The sequence below is a fragment of the Lissotriton helveticus genome, chromosome 11 (assembly GCF_964261635.1).
Source record: "Lissotriton helveticus chromosome 11, aLisHel1.1, whole genome shotgun sequence".
Taxonomy (NCBI): domain Eukaryota; kingdom Metazoa; phylum Chordata; class Amphibia; order Caudata; family Salamandridae; genus Lissotriton; species Lissotriton helveticus.
Genome location: NC_136072.1, coordinates 703,695,089 through 703,708,011, shown reverse-complemented (window position 1 = coordinate 703,708,011; position 12,923 = coordinate 703,695,089).

The following is a 12,923-nucleotide window of genomic DNA, read 5'->3' as shown; positions in this document are numbered from 1 at the left end:
GTGGGTGAGTGGCGTTGAGTGGCGTTGCGTGGCTGAGTGGCGTTGCGTGGCTGAGTGGCCTTACCGTAATTCGACTTGAACTGTCTGCTCCAAGTTACCCTTCAAAATAGCATGAGGGGTTGAGGGTGAGTGAGGGTGAGTGAGGGTGAGGCTGCTGCGGATGCGCCCCTTAATGTGTGTGTATAAGAAATATGGTAGTTATCCAAAAGAAGGCAACATCGGAAATGTTCCACTGAAGGCAACATAAGAAATCTTTAGTCTGTACAAGCGTCGACGTAGAATAGGCCGATTTTAAATACCACGCTGTAGAGGGAAGTTGTGAAATACTAGACATGGTTATGTGAAGTAAATAATTTTTGTTAAAAAAACATCACGTTTCTAGTGTTAGTATTTTCGTTCAGTGGGATTGTTTAAGTTTAGCGAAAAAGCATCAGGTTTCTAGTGTTAGTATTTTCTTCCAGTGACTTTGTTTTTGGGGGGGTTTGTTGTTGTTCTCGAGGTAACACCCGGCTCGCATCCTGCTGTTCTAAATTAGCACATCCCCAAAGGAACTTCACAAGTGATTACAATCTTGAACACGGCGCTTAAAGTAGTCTAGCATCCTGGAGTTTTGGTAACGAAAGCCTTGGAGTCTGTGGCCTGGCTTTGTGTTCATGTAAATGGTATTAAAGAATGGTCCCAGCAGGTCCGTCGTATTGTTGGGGGTTATGGCGGGTTGCGAGGACTGTTTAGTCACGTGGATGTGCTAGAGGCTCTGTGATGTCACTCTGTGTCGGAGGAGGGAAATAGTAGGCCCGTTGAATTGAACTGACTCTGTGTGTTTCATTCCGTTTATAAACATGTCAAAATATTACATTTTTTTTAGGTGCAATGCTATAGATACAAGCGCTATTTTTGGCGTAGCAGGCTGTAGAGGGAGGGGTGGGAATAGTAGGTCTGCTGATTAGGGAATGTACAAGGCCATGTAGCTTGTAATGCGTCTGTCATTATTTCATTTTGTAGACGATTTCACTTTCAAGTCTTTTTGTGTTCTGAGAGCCTGGCTGTGTGCAGGGACAGAGAGGGGAGGTGCTGGCGTCTGGGGAGGGGGAGTTGAATTGCGAGCCTGGATGTGTACGGGAACAGAGGGGAGAGGTGCTGGCGTTTGTGGGTTGTAATATTAACTGTTTTTTAGGTGCAATGCTATACATACTAACGGCGTTGCGTGGCTGAGTGGCGTTCCTTGGGTGAGTGGCGTTGCGTGGGTGAGTGGCGTTGCGTGGGTGAGTGGCGTTGCGTGGGTGAGTGGCGTTGCGTGGGTGAGTGGCGTTGCGTGGGTGAGTGGCGTTGCGCGGGTGAGTGGCGTTGCGCGGGTGAGTGGCGTTGCGCGGGTGAGTGGCGTTGCGCGTGTGAGTGGCGTTGCGCGTGTGAGTGGCGTTGCGCGTGTGAGTGGCGTTGCGCGGCTGAGTGGCGTTGCGCGGCTGAGTGGCGTTGCGTGGCTGAGTGGCGTTGCGTGGCTGAGTGGCGTTGCGTGGCTGAGTGGCGTTGCGTGGCTGAGTGGCGTTGCGTGGCTGAGTGGCGTTGCGTGGCTGAGTGGCGTTGCGTGGCTGAGTGGCGTTGCGTGCCAGAGTGGCGTTGCGTGCCAGAGTGGCGTTGCGTGCCAGAGTGGCGTTGCGTGGGTGAGTGGCGTTGCGTGGGTGAGTGGCGTTGCGTGGGTGAGTGGCGTTGCGTGGCTGAGTGGCGTTGCGTGGCTGAGTGGCGTTGCGTGGCTGAGTGGCGATGCGTGGGTGAGTGGCGTTACGAATGAATCTAAGCTGCGAGATGGTTCCATAGGCAGTGCATGACGGTGTGCTATGACGTATTGTTGGAGCGGTGTTATTCTAACGAGGCTTGCGTGGCTGAGTGGCGTTGCGTGGGTGAGTGGCGTTGCGTGGGTGAGTGGCGTTGCATGGGTGAATGGCGTTGCGTGGGTGAGTGGCGTTGCGTGGGTGAGTGGCGTTGCGTGTGTGAGTGGCGTTGCGTTGCGTGGGTGATTGGCGTTGCGTGGGTGAGTGGCGTTGCGTGGGTGAGTGGCGTTGCGTGGGTGAGTGGCGTTGCGTGCCAGAGTGGCGTTGCGTGCCAGAGTGGCGTTGCGTGCCAGAGTGGCGTTGCGTGGGTGAGTGGCGTTGCGTGGGTGAGTGGCGTTGCGTGGGTGAGTGGCGTTGCGTGGCTGAGTGGCGTTGCGTGGCTGAGTGGCGTTGCGTGGCTGAGTGGCGTTGCGTGGCTGAGTGGCGTTGCGTGGCAGAGTGGCAGTGAGTGGCTGAGTGGCGTTGCATGTGTGCGTGGCGTTGCGTGTGTGAGTGGCGTGTGTGAGTGGCGTTGCGTGGCTGAGTGGCGTTGCGTGGGTGAGTGGCGTTGCGTGGGTGAGTGGCGTTGCGTGGGTGAGTGGTGTTGCGTGGGTGAGTGGCGTTGCGTGGCTGAGTGGCGTTGCGTGGCTGAGTGGCGTTGCGTGGCTGAGTGGCGTTGCGTGGGTGAGTGGCGTTGCGTGGGTGAGTGGCGTTGCGTGGGTGAGTGGCGTTGCGTGGGTGAGTGGCGTTGCGTGGGTGAGTGGCGTTGCGTGTGAGTGGCGTTGCGTGTGTGAGTGGCGTTGCGTGGCTGAGTGGCGTTGCGTGGCTGAGTGGCGTTGCGTGGCAGAGTGGCAGTGCGTGGCTGAGTGGCGTTGCATGTGTGCGTGGCGTTGCGTGTGTGAGTGGCGTGTGTGAGTGGCGTTGCGTGGCTGAGTGGCGTTGCGTGGGTGAGTGGCGTTGCGTGGGTGAGTGGCGTTGTGTGGGTGAGTGGCGTTGCGTGGGTGAGTGGCGTTGCGTGGGTGAGTGGCGTTGCGTGGCTGAGTGGCGTTGCATGGCTGAGTGGCGTTGCGTGGCTGAGTGGCGTTGCGTGGCTGAGTGGCGTTGCGTGGGTGAGTGGCGTTGCGTGGGTGAGTGGCGTTGCGTGGGTGAGTGGCGTTGCGTGGGTGAGTGGCGTTGCGTGGCTGAGTGGCGTTGCGTGGCTGAGTGGCGTTGCGTGGCTGAGTGGCGTTGCGTGCCAGAGTGGCGTTGCGTGCCAGAGTGGCGTTGCGTGCCAGAGTGGCGTTGCGTGCCAGAGTGGCGTTGCGTGGGTGAGTGGCGTTGCGTGGGTGAGTGGCGTTGCGTGGGTGAGTGGCGTTGCGTGGGTGAGTGGCGTTGCGTGTGTGAGTGGCGTTGCGTGTGTGAGTGGCGTTGCGTGGCTGAGTGGCATTGCGTGGCTGAGTGGCGTTGCGTGGCAGAGTGGCAGTGAGTGGCTGAGTGGCGTTGCATGTGTGCGTGGCGTTGCGTGTGTGAGTGGCGTGTGTGAGTGGCGTTGCGTGGCTGAGTGGCGTTGCGTGGGTGAGTGGCGTTGCGTGGGTGAGTGGCGTTGCGTGGGTGAGTGGCGTTGCGTGGGTGAGTGGCGTTGCGTGGGTGAGTGGCGTTGCGTGGGTGAGTGGCGTTGCGTGGCTGAGTGGCGTTGCGTGGGTGAGTGGCGTTGCGTGGGTGAGTGGCGTTGCGTGGGTGAGTGGCGTTGCGTGCCAGAGTGGCGTTGCGTGCCAGAGTGGCGTTGCGTGCCAGAGTGGCGTTGCGTGCCAGAGTGGCGTTGCGTGGGTGAGTGGCGTTGCGTGGGTGAGTGGCGTTGCGTGGGTGAGTGGCGTTGCGTGGGTGAGTGGCGTTGCGTGGCTGAGTGGCGTTGCGTGGCTGAGTGGCGTTGCGTGGCTGAGTGGCGTTGCGTGGGTGAGTGGCGTTGCGTGGGGGAGTGGCGTTGCGTGGGGGAGTGGCGTTGCGTGGGTGAGTGGCGTTGCGTGGGTGAGTGGCGTTGCGTGCCAGAGTGGCGTTGCGTGCCAGAGTGGCGTTGCGTGCCAGAGTGGCGTTGCGTGGGTGAGTGGCGTTGCGTGGGTGAGTGGCGTTGCGTGGGTGAGTGGCGTTGCGTGGGTGAGTGGCGTTGCGTGGGTGAGTGGCGTTGCGTGTGTGAGTGGCGTTGCGTGGCTGAGTGGCGTTGCGTGGCTGAGTGGCGTTGCGTGGGTGAGTGGCGTTGCGTGGGTGAGTGGCGTTGCGTGGGTGAGTGGCGTTGCGTGGGTGAGTGGCGTTGCGTGCCAGAGTGGCGTTGCGTGCCAGAGTGGCGTTGCGTGCCAGAGTGGCGTTGCGTGCCAGAGTGGCGTTGCGTGCCAGAGTGGCGTTGCGTGGGTGAGTGGCGTTGCGTGGGTGAGTGGCGTTGCGTGTGTGAGTGGCGTTGCGTGGCTGAGTGGCGTTGCGTGGCTGAGTGGCGTTGCGTGGGTGAGTGGCGTTGCGTGGGTGAGTGGCGTTGCGTGGGTGAGTGGCGTTGCGTGGCTGAGTGGCGTTGCGTGGCTGAGTGGCGTTGCGTGGGTGAGTGGCGTTGCGTGGGTGAGTGGCGTTGCGTGGCTGAGTGGCGTTGCGTGGCTGAGTGGCGTTGCGTGGCAGAGTGGCAGTGAGTGGCTGAGTGGCGTTGCATGTGTGCGTGGCGTTGCGTGTGTGAGTGGCGTGCGTGAGTGGCGTTGCGTGGGTGAGTGGCGTTGCGTGGGTGAGTGGCGTTGCGTGGGTGAGTGGCGTTGCGTGGCTGAGTGGCGTTGCGTGCGTGAGTGGCGTTGCGTGCCTGAGTGGCGTTGCGTGGCTGAGTGAAACAGGCAGAAACGTAAATGGAGAGGGGGGTGAGAGTTAAAAGAGAGAGTGAAACAGGCAGAAACGTGGAGAGTTAAAAGAAAGAGCAAATGAATCTAAGCTGCGAGATGTGGCATAACAGAAGGATTGGTACTGCGTGCACCGCTGCTTGGGGTATCTGCGAGATTTGTGTAAGTAAATGGAGAGGGGGGTGAGAGTTGGAAGAGAGAGTGAAACAGGCAGAAACGTGGGGAATTAAAAGAAAGAGGGAATGAATCTAAGCTGCGAGATGTGGCATAACAGAAGGATTGGTACTGCGTGCACCGCTGCTTGGGGTATCTGCGAGATATGTGTAAGTAAATGGAGAGGGGGGTGAGAGTTAAAAGAGAGAGTGAAACAGGCAGAAACGTGGAGAGTTAAAAGAAAGAGCGAATGAATCTAAGCTGCGAGATGTGGCATAACAGAAGGATTGGTACTGCGTGCACCGCTGCTTGGGGTATCTGCGAGATTTGTGTAAGTAAATGGAGAGGGGGGTGAGAGTTGGAAGACAAACTGCTTACAAGCATTTACAAAGAGCGGATAAGTCCCAATACTCTTGCAATGCTTACAAATGGGAGACCTAAAAATTCAAATGAAAAGAAGCGAGACGGGTCAATTACATGTTCCCTCCAAGCGCAATGCCGCTGCCAGCAATACCAGCATCAAAGAAAACAAGACGGAGGGAAGAGAGGGGAGAGGGGAGAGGGGAGGGGGGAGGAGAAATGCGACACGGCGGGAAGGGGCAGGCAGGATGACTCAGGGGAGGGGGCGGAGCGGGGCAGAGCGGCATGTGGGTGTGAACAAGCCGGGCCTTTGAAGTGAAGCTAAGCTTCACTTCAAAGGTGTCGGAGGAATGCGGGCGGCTGTGCACGCGCTTTTAAGCTCAATGCACATGCGCATTGAGCTTAAAAGTCACGGGCACTGCAAGGAATCGCCACGATTCCTTGCAAGTTAGATAAAGTCTGGTTGAGCCCCTATAGTCTCGCTTGCTCGATGCGCATGCGCATCGACAGGCGAGACCTAAAAACAGTGAAGTAACATGTCACTGATTAAATATCGTGTCACTGATTAAATAACGTCAAAGGTGGTGCTAGGCAAGGGAGGTACAGCAACTGCACAAAGCCCTGATTACAATCTGTATATATAGCGCATAGGCGCGCATGGGGATCAGTCTTTGCATGTAGAAGGAATATCAGAAGTAATGATGGATACAATTAGTCATGTTTAAAGGGGAACAGGTGAAATGACCCTAGTAATGCAAAACGAATATCTGATAAATAACCTGATCTAAACAGAAAAAAGACAGTAACTTACACATGCAGACGTTTTCTGTGCATCAAACGAATTCAACTTCAAATAGGTACCCACATCAGTGTTTCAAATTTCTTTTTGGGAATCCTAAAACGCTACAATGTGCAAAGATAAACACCTCACTATATTGTAAACAGAGATAACACAAATTAATCTCCACTGTTATTCATTAAAAACGGCTCTCAGTCAAATCCTACCTCAAAAACTCATTTCTATATGTTCAACTTCGATTGCAGGAAAACACAAAATATATTATAGGGATCTTCCTCGCGCTCCTTAATCGGGAGAAAGAATCTAAAAGATATAATGATAACTAATGTAACTCATTAAATAAAGCCAAACAAAGTTTACGGTAACAAATACAACATAGAAAGGAATGGGAAACGGTACCTAGTCTATAGAGCAAGTCTGCCTCGCCTCCACCGTTTCTAAACATCAGATGTGTACATATCGGTCAAGGAAACAGTGATCGATACTAAAAATGAAAAGATTTTATTATTAAAACGATAAAGACGGCCAAATAGTGCTCATGCACACCAAATTTATATCACCATACCTAGTGAACGAACTAATATGAAAGCATACCTCCAAAAAGTAGTTACTTATTACGGCTTTGAATGTCCGAATTCCGTGTAGCAGAAGATAAAGCATACAAGAACCGATACTGAAAAAATAAAAATGAAATAAATAAAATAAGGCCTTATAGATAATCTAAATATGCGACAACGGTTTACCTACAGGCAAGGAAGGAACCAAAGTATACCGAACGTAATTGGAGCGTACCTGTCATTAAAATTCGGAGCCGCGTATGGAGGCAGGCTGAAACATCAATGGTTTCCGGGTCACAATGGACGTGGCGATTCACAATATGCGCCAGCAAGTGAAAAGCCCGGTCTATAAATAGGTGTGTACACAATAACGTCGGTGCCTCTGCAGGTCACGTGATCGGGGCCTGATACTCAACTAATAAAAATGGAAATAAGACTAAAAGGTACGTTGTATCTATAGAAGTGCCGTAACAAAAACGTCAGTGCCTCTGCAGGTCACGTGATCGGGGCCTGATGCTCAAAAGGTAAAGATAGAGATAAGACTGAAAGGTACATAGTATCTATATCAGTGCCGTAACATATAGTAAACAGTTATCTATAAAATTAATCTATTTAAATTTATAATATTGCCAAGTTGTCGAAACTGGCAATATAGAAAAAATATAATGTGAATTCAAAGGGAGTCCCTAAACCATCACTCCCTGCAACAAAGCTGGCGGCTCATAATGGAAGATGTCAAGGTGGCGAGCAGCTTTTAAACATACAAGAACTGGTACCAATTACAATATAATATAACGTGAGGGTAGTAGCATGAGCTAGATATACCATATTAAAAAAATACAAAAAAAGCCAACAACAAACGAAGTATCGACGGCACAAACAATAGTAATTGTCAATGTCGTTGATTGACAAGAATAATATCACTCATTGTTGACTCTATACTAATAGATTCAGTAAAGATACCATACCTATACAGGGTCCAATATGGACTTAGAGGTGGAGAGAGAGGAAACTGTTATGACCCACTCATGAATAAAAAAGTAGTGAGTGCTCTGCAAGGGGGTGGCGATAGAAGAGATTACACGAGGAATTTATGTTATAGCATTCTCCCAAGATATCTCACTATTGAGGCCGATGCGGAAGGTGTCCAAGGAAAATATCCAGAACACCTCCCGCTTCTTCCGGACGTTCTCGCCACCTTTACTGTCTGGCACATTGATTTTTTCTAAGATGCGCCACTTGAAATCATCTGGACCATGTCCATGGTCTGAGAAATGTTTCACCATCGGGGCTGAGAGTTTCCCAGTCCTTATGGCGGAACGATGCTCCGTCAAAAGTACTTGGATGGGCCGGGCAGTCTCTCCTACATAGCCCTGAGAGCAAGGGCACAAGATAAAGTATACCACATTTGCAGTTTTACAGTTCCACATATTTTTGTCTACAGCAGTGTAGCCATTATATGTGAAGGATTCTCCCTCTATGATGCTAGAGCAAGATTTACAACTAGAGCACCTAAAGGTACCTTTCAGGACTTGGTTGATGTGTACTGACTTTTGGACCAGACAGTCATGTTTAGATTTGCCTTGTAATCTTGAACGTACTATATGGTCTTTTATGTTTTTATTCTGCTTGTGTGCAAATAGGGGTTTCTCTAATTTAAGATCCCCCGTGCTGTTACTGTTCAAGATATGCCATGAGGAATTAATAACTTGTTTAATCTTGGCGTCCAAAATTGAATGTCTCGTAATACAGACCAACTGTTTCATCTCTTTGTCCGGTTTAGCCCTCAACAAATAATCTCTATCATAGTAGAGGGCTCTTTTATAGGATTCCCTCACAAGCCTGTGAGGGTATCCTCTCTCTAAAAATGTACGCTTCATATCGACTGCCTGTCTATCGAAATCCTGGAGGTCGGTACAATTTCGCAAGATGGCGCCCGCTTCGTCCCCGAGGTCCTGAAGCGGCCGTAGACCTGGAGAGGCCGGCGCCTCCGACGTCACTGTCTTTCTCCTTTCCCCCCTGGGGAGGTGAAGCCAACGCCGGCTGCCTGAGGGACCGAGGACACTTGGAAACTCAACAGGCGACGCCCTCCGGGACCGCCGCTCTCCGCCACGGAGCCTCGTGAAAGAGGGGGGGCGGAGGCTCACATCGCGCTGCTCGAACTCACACGGAACTCCACCGTTCTGGTCCCCGGCTTCAGCAGCGAGCGGACCTAAGTCCACCACACTGGGAGGAAATCGAGCCCCGCCCGGGATCGGGGAGACAGCGTGAGCGGTGGCACGGAGCTCGGGCTGGCTACCGGACAGCCGGCAGGGCATACAACTGGTGACGGAGGCAATGGTGCCTCGGGGAACTGACGACCCCGGCGGTATATTACTGCCTAGCGGTGACCCCTACCCCCCTCCCCTCTCACCTCCGAGAAAAGGGCTGCTGGCTCCCGCCCGACCTATTGCCTCTGCGAACTGTGGGAAGAAGGGACGCACTGGGTACCCGCGCCACGTGGCGCCAGCGGAAGGCGCCATTATACTCTGGCCCCGGTGCCCTTGCCGAGCCTGCGAAGCCTCACAGATACTCTCCTTGGTTTTCTGGACTTTCGACGGATGGTCAGACCTCCTTGGGCGACTACCCGTCTCTGCGCAGCTGGAGTCCGGATGGCTGAGGTATACACTAAAACTGTACCGCGTCGACACGGATCCATTGACAACGATCAGGAGCACACCGCTTACCCTTCCCCCGACTGAGGGCCCGCCAAGGCTTCCGTTGGAGACTACGACCACTATGGGGAAGCCGAGGGGTGCTAAGGGAGGCACTCAGACTGCCTCAGATGTGGAGGCGCCTGATAACGATGAACGTTTATATCCGGAGAGACCGTGGAGTCCGCACCTTCAACAGCAGCTAGACAGGATCTTGGTGGCGATCACTGATACACGGTCGGCCCTTCAACAGGACATTGCCCAAGTCGCAACGAGCCTGGGCTTGCTCAGGGCGGACCACGGCAAGCTCTCGGACAGAGTCAAAGAGGTGGAGAGCTCGGTGGGACTCTTGGAAACCGCACAAAAAACTTTGGGCGCTACCATGAAGGACGCCCTGACCCACATAGATGCGCTGGAGAGACGGGCGGAAGATGCGGAAGGGCGTAATAGGAGGAATAACATTCGTGTAGTAGGCCTACCAGAAAAAATAGAAGGTGAGGACATGGTGGCGTATCTGGAGGACTGGCTAAGGACTGTGGTGGCACCAGAGGGGTTTTCCTCCTTCTATACTTTGGAACGGGCACACAGGGTGCCAGCCAGACCGCCGCAGCAGGGCCGGCCCCCACCCCCGGTGGTGGCGCGGCTACTTCATTTCCGCGACAGGGATTTCCTTCTCAATGCCGCCAGACGATTTGGACCATACCAGGTGGGAAACAGTCGAGTGAACATTTTTCCAGATTACACATATGTGGTTCTGAAAATCTGGATTCATATAATTATACTGGACTCGAGAAATAAAACTTCGTCGAAATATGACGAATTTGGTATCAAAAGACCGAGAATGACGAGTACATCATGTACATGTATTCTCGGCGTGTTCGAGTGACGATTTCACCTCGAAATCGTCATTTACATTCTGAACCCTTGGCTCCCATTTATATGTTGCCCTTTACATAGGCCTTAATCCAGTTGAATTTGATTCCACAAGGACACGTACTCCTTAATCGACTTTTCCCTGACCTCAGTACAAGTTGAAACCATTGCCCCAGGCCGAACTCGTTAGGTCAGTTCCCTCCCAGTGGCCAAGCAAGATAGCATCTAGGCTCAACCAGCCATAAAACCATTTCAGCGCGCACACCTGCCATATCTCGCTCACATCTTTTTCCACTCCTTTGCTTCACTTACTTTATGGTGGGGAGGTGCCCGTTTTTATTAGGGGTCCAGTGATATCTGATGAAATGTTGGGCCTTGCCGAATGATTTGTTGTAGGCAGCACAAAGTGAAATATGGACATGTCATCATGACTCTGCTTTTTCTTTGAACCAGAATATGTTAACTATTTACTTTACAACCAAGAATGTTTTGCCCAAGGCCCAAAACTGTGTATAAGAAGAGAAGCCTGACTTCATGAAAGTGTGCAGTCTCCTGAGAACATACCCGTATTGTACTTCTAGGACACCTGTTACCTTGGTTGCAGCCAATAAACTAATCTTTGACTTCACCTAGAAGACTCTGAAGTTTCTGTAGGTCTGGATCAGGAGAACCCGAGGTCTCTGGGTGTTGATTCCCTGGCACCGCTGGGTTACCGGTTCTGTGCCGGTTCTTAAAAACCCAGTACCTCAGTTGGCGCCCAACGTAGGGCGATTCCAGTGGTACCAGTCAGCCAGAAGATCGTGAGGAGCTTCGTGTGGAAATTCCGGAGGACGGCCAACCACCTCATCGACCCCTGCATGTCGACGTGGTCCGAAGGTCTTTGCTGCGAGGTTCCCCGCTTCCCGACGGCTACAAGGACTGCTGCCCTGGCTATCGCCCTGATTTGGACCCTTGAAGTTTTCGGTAGAGCGAAACACTGAGACGAGTCTTCTGGTGACGTCATCGAGATAATTTCAGTTAAGTATAAGTGGAGCGTCTCCCAGTCCTTAGTTGGACTTACTTTGTGGTATCTTTGGGATACAAAAGGTTTTGTATTGGTACTTGCAAGCACCATAACCGAAGGACTTGTGTATTCACGAGAAATATCGTAATCGATAATCCTTTGAAGTTTGGAACTAGACTAGAGAGCGAGGATGCCTAGTCTTAGACTTGGGAATTTATTTTGTCTTGGTAATAATAGGGACTCTCGATTGGAGGACTCATGTCCGGTTCCTCCAGTTGGAACTCCGACTTACGAACTGTATGTAAAACATGGGGTAGGCCCCATCACCTACAACGAAGTATGGATTAAATACACCAGGAAAGATGGTGTTTTAAAATGGCCCAAATATGGTAGCTTTGATTCTGAAATCTTAGACAACCTTGAAGTTAAACTCTTCAAAATGAAAGCCCGGCCGGCGATGTTTGACTCTTTCCGCTTATGGCGCAAAGAAGCCAAACAAAAAGAAATTAAATTAGCTAAGAAAAATAAGAGAGAAGGGGGACTTTCAGTAATGCAAGCTGCTGTGCAGTTTAAAGATAATGAGGAAGAGCAGATGAATGAGCAGTTGCACAGGCAACGTAAACTGGCAATAGATAAGTGTTATCCAGTTTTGCCGACTCTTCAGCAGGAGGTAGCGAAAGAGCGTGAAAAAGACCCATTAATGTCACATTTGCTGAATTCACCACCCCCCTATGCGCAGAATGCCACAGCACCCCCGCAACCTTTAGTTGCACAAGCTGCACCTCCTGCTCCTCAACAGCACCCACCAGCTGTTCTTCAGCTGGCTCCTACTTCTTCGGTTCGGTGCAGCCTCCTCCAGGCCCACTGACCACTTCTGTTTCACCTGTGTTTTCTACGATTTTGCCTACTGTACTCTTTACGTCTCCTAATGCTCCATCTACGATTTTTCCTAGTGCCCCCTCTATTTCCCTGATACCTCTTCTGCTATCTCTACCCCTGCCTTATCTCACCCCGTTTTTCCATCTGTTTTTCCTTCAGTTTCACCTTCCGTTTGGCAGAAAATGGCCAGCACTGTTACTAATCTTCTTTTACCTCTTTTCGGGTCGCCTACTACGACCCCTAACATAGGAAGAAGACAGTTGCGAAGTCAACTGCCTGATTATCAAGAGAGAGATTCCCTGAATAGTTTAGCTCGGAAATGGGTTATGGACACTGCAAAATATGATGTACAGTCAGTCATGGAAGTCTTCCATCAATGGGAAGCAGCGACACAGAGATATGTTTTCGAACAGATGTGTGTTTTTCTTGGTGAGGATTTAGAAGACAATGATCAGGAATGCATCCCACAAGAGATGTGTCGTGTACGGTTTAAGTTTGGAGAGGGTATGATTGTAGGTCTCGATGTGGAAAAGGCAGTTGAAATGCTATTATCATATCGGAGTAAGGGAAACAGTTCTGGGTCACCATCTGAATCTAATACATCCAGTAGGAAAAAGGCACGACAATACCCTATGAGAGAAGTTCCCCCACAGTGGAGAGAGGGTGACGCGACTGCTGTCCCACCTGTTCTGCCACACTTCCAGCGTGTATGGGTACATGTCCCATGGAAGCGAGCTGAAGTTTTAGCACTCAAACAAACATTACCAGATCCGCGTAAAAATCCTGCAGGGTACTATAAAGAATTGTCACAAACTGCTGGGTCATGTATAATGAATTTAGCTGATATCGATATGTTATTTGGGAATGTTGTTCCACAGCCTTTATGGGGTAAAATTCATCATGTGGATCATGACCAGGAATTAGGTGACACATGGGCTAATATTACTGCTGCAGATGC